Genomic DNA, 11,938 nt, shown 5'->3' on the forward strand with positions numbered 1-11,938 from the left:
GCTATGGTTTTCACTCTTAAAATCTGGAGACAAATTATTTGCACAATACCAAATGCATGATTTAAGGAGACGTGGGAAGACTGGGGGTTCTAAACCCCAAATAGTTGGACATAATGTATTTTGAATAAATAATGTACTATAATACTTAAAACATGTCTTTTTATGTAATAAATGTCGAACTTGTACATTAATTTGTTGTTTTTATTTTGTTGGCCGAAAGGTGTTTGTCGCCATCGAATTAGGCTAATTAAGTCTTCCCGCCGCTAAATTAACGTTTTTGGGGTGTGACATGTATAAGCACTGTTGTACGAAGTATTGCATGGGCAAAAATGTCGATCACGCATCTATTGGTCAAAAGCAGGCAAGCCTTAAATTATGGATTCTGAAATCATGTACGAAACTACGAAGAAGATCGTGCAAATCCGGAACCGAATGGCGCTAGCTCGTAACCGTTAAAATGAATTGACGTGACATCCCCCTTTCCTATTGGTGAGGATTTTCTCACGTTTATTTTCCACTAACCATGTTACAAGGTGGCCCCTTCTTACAATGGTTTGCCTCTAGAAGGGGTTTGGTGAGATACAATATAATGCCTCTTGTAATTGTGTGCCTCTAGAAGGAGTTTGGTGAGATGCCACAAAATGACTTCCATTATAAACTTTCATGTCTTCACATAGCAAGAAATTATGTCTATGGCCGCTCTGAGACTTCACGAGGCCCGGCTGAGCCGGAAAAAATATGCCTTCAAGCCTTAACGTGCTAAATAATGTAAACACATATTTTTATACGCCGATTGAGTTTGTGGAAATAAACATGACAATTAGCAAGATCATGGTATTAGATTGAGTTTATGATATACTGAATATGCTAATAGCTAATCGATTATTTGTGAAGCTTTCCTAACATTTTTGATAACAAATTGGTGAATCAACTCTTCGCAGTTTATCCTCTCTAGTATTCCGTTCTCGATAGCTATCATCGCCAACCCGCTAAGTCTTTCTTGGGACATTGTGGATCGTAAATAGAATTTCAATAACTATAATTTCAAATAACTACTTTTTTTTAAATGCTATCGTGGCTGCTGGCGTTCAAAGTTGACTTTGTTATCCCACTTATTTGTTTCTTATTTTATTTAGTTAAATTTTATTGATAAATTAAAAGTAATAGGCCTTTTTAATTTATAATTGGCCTTTAATCTTTGGGTAATTTAAAAAGAGTGGGTCTAAAAGGTGTATGAGTATTATAAAAATAGCGGTATTCAAGCATTCGAGTATTATAATATATATAATCAGAAATTTTAAAAACATTTTGTGCCAAAATAAAAAATCATGCCTGACCAGGTGCTCATATGGCACCCCTTAAAGTCGGCCATGCTTATGACATTCTTTACCTAATTATACAAGTATCTTTCCACTTATCTCATGCCAATAGTTTATTTATGTTTTTATTTAAGGGAAACGCTTTAGTAAGATAACATTTAAGTTAGTGGTGGGATACAACCTTGTAGCGTTTATGGTGAACTATATTACTTTATCTTTCACTATATAATATTACAATGTAAATTGGTTTTGTATCATATTACATTGTCATGTTTATTACATTATGTTATATTGTGTCTTGCATGCGATGTGTTATTTGACGTTACTTTTATTATTGTGTATCGTATCGTATCATATCTTAACATAACGTATCGTAACGTATCATATCATATCATCGCAACGTAACATAATGTATCATATCATTTGAAATCATATCATATCATATCATATCACATCATATAGGTTTAGGGAAATTCCAAAAAGATATTTGAGATAAAATATAACCGAAATTATGTATAAGTACTTTTAAGTAATATTATAGTAATATTGAAAATGAAAAGACAGTCATAAGTCATAACTTTGATTTATGTATATCTATAAGTACTAGAATATACTCTCCGAAAACTCATATTCTGAATTTTGTTTTCTTAACATTGATCCCTTTTTGCGGTAAAATGAAGTTTTATAGTTTTGTATTTATTACAATGGTAATGATGACACTTATGACGATCAATGGGGATGGTAGCGATTGCTCTATTAAAAACACTATTGTTCATTGTCCTATTGATGATAGCACACCACCATCTCAAGAATGTTGTGCTGAATTACTAGAAAACAGGACTTTGATGTTTGTAGAGTCGATATTCATCATATTGGTTGTCCTTCACTTGTGTAATATTTCTACTGAAATTACTTGAAATCAATATATAAGTAATTCATGTTAGTCAATATTGTGGTAGTTTCCCCATTAAAAGACAATGGGCATCAAATGTTGTAACTTTCCCATGTTGACTAAAAAAGAAAGAATGTATCCGACTTCCCATGTAACTTCCAATGCATACGATTCTATTATGAATAAATCGTCAGATACATAAACCATTTAGCCAAACAATATAATGCTCTCTAGAATTATGGTGGCTCTCAAAGTACTCAACAACATCTAACCCTAAAATGATTAAACATTAACTATATATATGATTACAAGAGGCCCAATGACCAAGCCCAAATAGAAATCAACATGATTTTTATATTGCTATCCCTTCCCAACCGAAATCTATATGCATTTCTGTATTATATGCTCCAAGCCATAAATTCCAACTTGTATAATACTTCGACTCTTCTAGATTATTTCGTTTTTGTCTTGATCATGTCATGGTCTTTTGATATGCGTCAGTCTAACTAAATCGTGACCCAACAGGGTTCGAACACACATCTTTATTTAGTTTATAAACTTCCTTTTTTTTATTCGACCCACATAAAATTTGAATTAGTTCAACATACTCAAAGAGTAGACATAGTAGACTCGAATGGCTTTCCAACCCAAGCAAAATCACTTAATCGGGTCTACGGTTGATTTTATATGAAGTTTATTTCCAATCAGCTTGCGGAACTTTCCGTGTAGGTGTATTAGTCGACCATAATGACCAAGAGACAAAACGTAGTACACTAAAAGAGATTTTCATTCGTATATAAATACGCCTTAACGGAAGCTATGATTGATTTTATATAACATTTATAATAACAGATAAGCATTATTATTGCCAATCTAGCTCTTTTATTCTCTTTTAGTAGAGATATTTTCACAGATACTGTGTGCATGCTATACTTTAAAGATTATAAATCAATTTGTTATCTTACAAACTCATCCTTACTAGTTTAATCCCATGGTAATAGAATCATTTTAACTTCATTTGCATATTTGAAAGTATTAATATCATGACTCACCCATGGTTAAAGCAAACCATCAAATTGATGTTTTCTATTCACATGCAAACAACACCATATCAAAATAAACCCACATGTAAGCTTCAAGATGCATCTATGGTGGTTTAAGGAAGAAGATACGTACATGGGTTTTGAGATGATACTTATTATTATTCCCTGGTTCATTCCACCTAATTTATACTTTTATCTAAATTGCAACTTAGTCCCTAGAGTTCCATAATTCAAATAAGCACTAAACCATAATATAGTTCTTTGTTTTCCCATTTACCACACAAGTTATTATCATCCTCCCATATTTTTATAATCATGTCAACTATTATTTATATAGTATTATCCTTATATAAATATGTAGCGTACATTTTATATGGAACATACTATGATATTTAAATAAGTTCTTCCCAGACACATTTAATAAACGTTATAAAAATTGGGATGCTATAAATCTGAAAACAAATTAATAAATAGAAAAACTGAGATATATGTCACTGATCGACCACCGAATGAATTGTTGCGGGTACGGTCAATAAAAATAACCTCGTTGATACTTGTTAACTTTCACATTTGGGACACCCACTCTCACGAAACATTCTTCAATGCCTTTGTGATTTAATGTGTTTTCAATTCTTTGCTTAACGATCATTAACGTTAATGATGAAAGTAGATCATAAAGTAAAAGACAACAAGTACTTACATCCACTCATTCGACTCATCAAATGGATAAAGTACGTAAAACTACACAAATTGATTGAAAAGTACAAAATAAAACAACTAATTGGTTATTTTTCAATCAAGCCTATATATTAACCCCATGAATTACATAGATACATGTCATTATACTTATTTCTAAAAGTGGGAAATACCTATATGGTCAAGTTGGTGGTAATACGACAATTGTAACTTTAACTAAATTGTTGACATGTACTGTTGAACTTACAAAATTTATTGAAATTGCATGTATCTAACCACTTAATGGAAGATAAAACAAAAAAAACATCACATTAACAAAAAGAAAAGGGCAAGCTAAAATCTAGAGGTAGCAATAAAGATTAAAAAAATGAACATGAAAAAACATACTATACTTTATAAAGAGACTTATGATTTGTGACCATGTATTGGATGGGTGCAGAAAGTATATAGGTCTCATTCTCAAAATGAGTGATCTATGTAACCAGGCTTTTTAGGCGGGCACAGTTTAACTCATGTCATGAGTTGACTGTGTGTTGACTGTTAAATAAAGTATGATTGACCATTTTACCTTAGTTCAGTTTAAAAATATGTAAAAAAAAATATAGAGGCTGGGAATCGAACCCCATGTCCTCACATACTTGACCAGCAACCACAAAAGCTAATACCATACCATCATTTTATAAACAAAATTCCAGTGGCGATAGGTGACATTGGGTTAACGGTTACGGTGGACGGTTGATGTGGAGAGGCTTAATGCCGGCATATTATTTCATTTAATTAGATGCTTCCTTGTTGTGAAAAAGAACCAAGCTTTAACCTTAAACATTGGCATTGTGTTGTTTTTAATTTCTGATTTTAGTTATAAATTAAATGCATACTGAAAAGGATATATGAAGTAGACATTAGTTTTTTTCTGGGAACTGAAATAGTAGAAAAGAACCGTTTTTGAAGCATGTCATAATTATTATTTATGTATGTTATTGGTGATAAATGATAATGAGATGATGGATATGGACATATAGTAATTGATCATGAATATGGATAAATGATAAATGAAATGTACTAGTTTAATGGAATTGTTCTTGTCATTAGGCAAACTCCGTCATTTAATGTGTATCTATCTAAGCCAATGTTCTACCAATCTTGAGACTGGTAGGTGATAGGTTTTGTTTTAATTAAATTTTTGAATTTTAATTAAAAAATTTTGAATTCTAGTTAGTTTTTTTTTTTTTTTTTTTTAATTTGGTTGATGCATAAAGTAACAAGCTCGTTTGTGTCATTAAACATTAATTGATTGTCTTCAACTAAATCTCCATAAAAGGAACCAAATAAACATTAATGTGTTTTTGAACAACATATAAACACTAAATTGGTTAACTCAAAAATCATAACATGAACACGGCACAATTTTTAAACGTGTTTGGGTTAGAGTTGGTGCCTTTGAGCCATGTTCACCTATTCATTGTGTCAACCTAACACGATTGATGTCCCTAAATTAGTAAATGCATGAAGATTACCAACCCAAATAAAGTTTGCAAAGTCACTAACTCATCAAGTATTCTGCTATATGCATATTATGTACACTGCTAGGAGCTAGCTCTTTAGCGTCTAGTCGTGGACCATATGACAATAACAAAACAATTACAAGAGTCAACATTTGACTTTTAAATCTTGAAATTGGATACAGACTACATTAAACCAGCAGGAATAGGAGTTGATTCTAGAAAATAGCATACTAGTTCCATGACAAAAAAAGTTTTTAAGGGTAAAACACAAAAATAAATTTTGCCTTTTCAGTTTGAAACCAAATTGTTTTTTGAATTTTTAGTCAAAGCAGTGTACCATGGTTGACACTGTACGATTGTTGATTGGGGTAAGGTAACCGGGCTTCGGGTTATACGGGTTGGGTTATTCTAGTATGTAGTTTTGGAAATGATAAGCGAGTGTCAACACAAATAAGGTTAACTTTAATCGGTGTTCGGGTTTTGGTTAACGGGTTGGTTAGGGCAGGCTTATTCGGGTATCGGGTTGGACAATGGGTTACTGAAATTGGGCTGCAACTAAATTCATGAGACTGTTTTAACCTTCTGTAAGTTTGTTGGGCTACTGAAAAATCCAACTAAGATGAATTTGGGCTGCCACCAACTGTCTTGGGCTAATTAGCAATTGAGATTTGAGCACACCAAAAATACCTAATATTTTTAATTGTGAAGGAAAAAATTGGCATATAAGCTATAATATATAACAAGATAACCCAATATTTATAAATTGACATAAAACTGAAATTGGGTAAAACCAAAAAAATACCTAAAAGAAGACTAACAAAATTGTAAGTCAACAACTGAAAGTTTTAGATCATGCACCGCCACACATTCGGTATATTATGTAAAGAGTTCAACGGGTTAACCTGAAATTAGAAAAGTATAACCATAAATCGTGTGATTAACATAAAAATAAAGAACCATATATGCACTTGTACTTGTACATAGACGACAAACCTTTTTCTTATGGCAGAGGACAAACTTTAATTATTAGATCAATCCGTACTTATTCCTTATTTTAGTAGCAAGTCTTCCTTTATCAAAAGTACATATGAATAACCAGGTATATATAGGAAAAGCAAAACTAGGTCACATGGGATGTTTAAAAGAAGAGTACACAAAATAGGAAATCTAATGTGTAAATAAAAAAGGTTTTTTTAAATATGTATATATAAAATAAATTTTAAACATTTCTATTTCTTACAATGTGAAGAGGTAGGTCCCAGCAGAGCCCAGTTAGACCCGCAAGACTCACCTTGAAGAGGGACGTCTGCGCAAAGACCAACTGGTTCCGCAGGACCCACCATGCTCAGAGAGATGAAGACCTTACGCGCAGTACGCCAGCTGTTCCCGCAGGAAAAGCCTCCCAATGGTGAAGTACCCCGCCTGTTCCCGCAGCTGCGGATACAAGCCATCAGGGAAGGCTACCCGCACTAATAGTAAGGCTACACGCACAAGGCACTAACTCTCAATAATTCAGTAATGCCACCTGAAGAAGGAATGAGCAAGGCGGGAATACTCCCGCCCAAATGAGCCAGTCCGTACGCTTCTAGAAGATCTTTTGTACTATATCTGCCAAGGTATGGACAAAATAGACAAGATCTGACCAAAGCAGCCCATGAACCAATCACAGGGTGACAGCTCACCGACAACAGTACGAGGAGGAACACGCTCTAGTACAAAATGTCACTATCAGCCGCTGCCTACCCACCAACCCTCATCGTGGCACGTACATAGCCTGTAGTTGGTGGAAAAGGAATAGTACACAGCCGGCCATGTCACTATCAGTCGCTGCCTACCCACCAACCACCAGCATGGCACGTACGTAGCCCACAGTTGGTGGAAAATGAATATTATACAGCTGGCTGTACCTGCTTGAAAACTTACCTTCGGCTATAAATACTCCAACACCTTGGAACGGTATCATTATCTGGTATTATCACATATCATCTGATATTATCTTATCTTCTCTAGCTATTTCTCTTAATATACACTTATATTCAGAGCAATCTAGTCTGATTCTCACGCCGGAGGGTGGTCACAATGAGGTACCCCCCCTTCTCAGTGACGAGCTCACGGTGTCTGTTTTGCAGGTCATCAGAAGAATAACCATCTTTGCCGGACCTAACCCTCGTGGGAAACATCTACTTAGCCCTAAGATTATCCGTAATCTGCCGGGGTCACTTAGTGTTTCTTCATTGGCGCAATCCGTGCATAAAAGCTAGAACTAATTTTCTCAGTTTTTTCAAAACCTCTGGAAAGATGGTTAAGGTTACTCCGGTGCCAAGGCCAGCGAGTGCCCAAGAAACCCCGGTAACCACAACCCCAGCTACTGGGGGGAACACCGGCGAGTACACAATTTTTACGAACACTACCCCGGTTACCCAAGCCGGGGCAAGTGCAGTAAACAATCATTCACTGGGATTCACCGATACCCAGTTGGAGAGACAACAGACGAGGCTCCCTCGCCAAACACTTGATCAAGTTAAAGCGTGGGCGGAAGCACGTCAGAAGGAATTCCAAGCTGAGTTGGATGAACGCTTACGTTCACTCCAACATGCTGACAAATTCGGAAGCACTCGACAACAGCTCAACATGAGCAATGAGTGCGAGTACTTGGACGATGATTGGGAGGAGTCCGACAGTGACGCAAACCCTCGTCATAGGGCGAAAGAGAAGCGCAAGGAAACGGACTTCCAACCGAGAAGGAATTTTGGAGAAACCTTCAAACCAAGGAACGCGGGGGGAAACCCACGTGACTTCTCCAAAACCTTTAGACCAACTGTTGCAAATGCGGGAACATCCAAGTTTGCAAGGGACATTGCGGAAGCAATCGCCCCGAAGAGTGCCAAACAGATGTCCAACATCGGCACTTATGATGGTATATCCGACCCAGACGATCACTTGAACAGATTCATAGCGGGGGCAACCGTCAGCAACTGGACGGAACCCACGTGGTGTTATATGTTCCAGATGACGTTGGTTGGAGCGGCCAGGGCGTGGTTTGATCGTTTACCGGTCCACCACATCTATGATTGGGCGGACTTCCAACACAAGTTCAGCCAGCACTTCAGTCAACAGAGGAAATATACTGAAGAGCAGTGGACGATCCTCAACTGCGTTAGAGAGGAGGATGAATATTTACTAGACTTCATCACTCGCTTTAACTCGAAAAAGCTGAGTCTGGGCACCATAAGAGAAGATATTGTTCGCGCCGCTTTCATACAGGGCGCCGAATACCCAGAGCTTATCCGCACGTTGACGGGTAAAGACGACATGCCATCCACATGGGATGCCATCATGACGGCGGCCAAGCGCTTTGCCGAAACGGAGAAGCAACTGGGTAGGGATCTTCCCCAGAGTACAAACCTCTACACACAGAGGACTAGAGAAAACAACGTCCGGACCGCCCGGCAAAACAAAAAGAGGAAACTAGGTATTTGGCAGTCAAGGGTAAACTTTGACACCTCATCCAGCTCTCGCCCTCTAGTAGGCGGAAGGGATAACACGCACCTATCAAGCCGAAACCCCCGGTGGACGTCACTCACCAAAAGCGTCACGGAGATATTTGCCACCGAAAAACTCCCATGGCCAAAAGCTCCAATGGTCCGACAGCGACATAACGCGGATCAGAGCAAATCCTGTGACTACCACCAGACAAAGGGTCACATCACTGAGGAGTGTATATCCTTGAGGGATATTGTTGAAACATTCGTCAAGGATGGAAAACTTACACACCTTGTGGCATCAATCAAGAATGGAGGGAAGAATGATAACCGATACAAAAGCAACGGACGAAAGCCCGTTGACATCAGCATCCACATGGTTCATAGTAACGTCAGAGGAAGAAAAAGACGAACGACAGAACCATGCGCGTGGAAGGAAGCTGAGGTGCGCTTCCCGCGAGTGCCAGGAGGACCCAGCAAAGAAGGCCCTATCGTCATCAAAAGCCAGCCGGGGCACTACATCACTTCCCGCACTCTTGCTGACAACGGCGCCTCGTCAACGGTTATGTACAGGCAGTTCTTCGACAAGCTAGACAACGAAGACAAGGAACGCCTGGAAACGGTCTACGCCTCGATGGAAGGGTTCGACGGCAGCACAAACATCCCCCTGGGTATCCTATCTTTCCCCGTCATTCTCACAGACGGGAAACGCTCCCGCACAGAAGACGTGGACTTTGTCGTAATGAGGAAGCCACACCACACATACGACATTCTCTTCGGGAGAGACGGGATGGCAAGATTCAATGCCGTGGTATCTTCAGTCCACGGCATGATGGGATGGCCAACAGCTGAGGGTGTAGCGATGATCACCGGTATTCCCCAGGTATGCATCGCATCTGTCTCATCAAAACCCAAACCAAAGATGGCTAAACCAACCATCACCGAACCAGAAGAATGGGCCTTCAATGGCAAATACCCTGACCAGGCTGTTACCATTGGCCCAACAGTCACTGATCCTACGCGCACCTTACTCAAACGCTTACTACAGAAAAATGCTGACATCCTCGCGTGGACACCAGCTGACATGACTGGTGTACCTCGAAGTAAGGCAGAGCATAAGCACAAGTGTGACCCGGCTTTTACGCCAGTCATACAAAAGCGCAGAGTAATGGGGGCGGAACAAGCTAACGCGTGTAGAACCCAAGTCAAGGAACTCCTTGACGCGGGCATCGTACGCGTTAGCAGATATCAAACATGGGTTGCAAATCCCGTCATGGTACCGAAGTCTAACAAACAATGGCGCATGTGCATAGATTTCAAAGACTTAAACAAAGCATGCCCAAAGATTGTTACTCGTTACCCGAAATTGATCTTAAGGTAGATTCGTTAGCACCGTTTCGCCTTAAATGCTTCCTTGATGCGTATAAGGGGTACCATCAAATCCACATAGCCGTTGACGATCAGGACAAAACCGCATTTCGGACGCCCGATGGCACATTTTGTTATCAAATGATGTCATTCGGACTTAAGAATGCCGGGTCCACATACCAACGCCTGATGGACAAAGAGTTTCATGCCCAAATTGGGAGGAACTTGGAAGTCTACATGGATGACTTGGTCATCAAAAGCCCTGACCCAGAAACGATGTTGAAAGATATCGAAGAAACTTTCAACACGCTCAGAAAGATAAACATGAAGCTCAACCCGAGCAAGTGTTCCTTTGGGATGGAAGAAGGGAAGTTCTTAGGAGTCATTATTACTAAAGATGGCTTCAGAGCGAACCCTGAAAAGGTCGAAGCCATTATCAAAATGGAATCACCTACTACCATCAAGCAAGCTCAGACACTGAATGGACGCCTAGTCGCACTTAACCGCTTTTTGGCAAACCATGCGGATAGGTCGTTCCAATTCGTGTCAACATTGAGAAACTGTTTAAAGAAAACGCACTTCCGCTGGACACCAGAAGCGGAAGCAGCTTTTCAGGAAATTCGGTCACGCTTGATCGAACTCCCAACGCTCACAGCACCAGAAGCGGGGGAGGAATTAATCCTATACCTTTCCGCCACAGATAGAGCAACCGGGGCCGTCCTGCTAGTAGAGCGAAAAGGCATCCAGATGCCAATCACATGCTCTCCGTCGGGGGTGCCATCATGATGACGGGTCGGTCTGGTACAAGTGTGTCACGGGAGATGTGGAGGAATATATAGTGGGGATTGCGAAGCCACATGTTGGGAGGGAAGTTGTCGCGGTGGGAAGGGTGGAGGTGGATGTAGCTCTCCTTGAGCGTGTCTTCACTCTTCCTATTACGACTGTTAAAAACATTCCTCATAGTTGTCGTATGGCTTTTTCCCAAGCCTTAGTGGGTGCTCTGGGTAAGGTGGCGGCTATGCCAGAGTCTGTTGAGGCGTGGGTGAAACTGTTGTTGTTACCACGTTGCACCTTACGAGTTTTCAGACCTTCTAATCGTCAGCAACGCAGGTCTGGCAATAGAAAGTCTGAGCAATGCCGAATTATTCAACGGTCGCTATCCGCTTGGGGTGACCGTGACGGTTTCTTTGAGCTCCTTATATCGCTTTTTAACCAACCCCTAGGAGATGCCCCGGGTGGTGATGCGTTTGTACCCGAGTCTGACAACGCCGGGTTGGGCGCCAATGTTAAACAATGTTTGCGAAAATTTGCGGACGGGCATTTCACTGCTGTGGTCAAGGTATTATGCTCTTCAGGGGTTGCACCTTTCGGTAAGGATACTTTGAACGCTTTGTTGTCTAAGCATCCCATCATGGCACCTCCGATTATGCCTGCTTCCTTGCTTTCTGAGTCTCCCCTTGTCGTGGACGTTGATAGTGTGCTTGGGTGCATTAAGTCTTTCCCTAAAGGGACTTCGTGTGGGCGGGACGGTTTGCGAGCCCAACACATTTTAGATGCGTTGTGCGGAGAGGGGTCTCCGATTGCGGATGGTTTGCTCAAGGCTATCTCTGCGGTGGTTAATTTATTTTTGGGG

This window comes from Bidens hawaiensis, unplaced genomic scaffold, assembly GCF_021521415.1.
Source record: "Bidens hawaiensis isolate Kalapana, Puna unplaced genomic scaffold, B.hawaiensis_p1.1 tig00014352_1, whole genome shotgun sequence".
NCBI lineage: Eukaryota > Viridiplantae > Streptophyta > Magnoliopsida > Asterales > Asteraceae > Bidens > Bidens hawaiensis.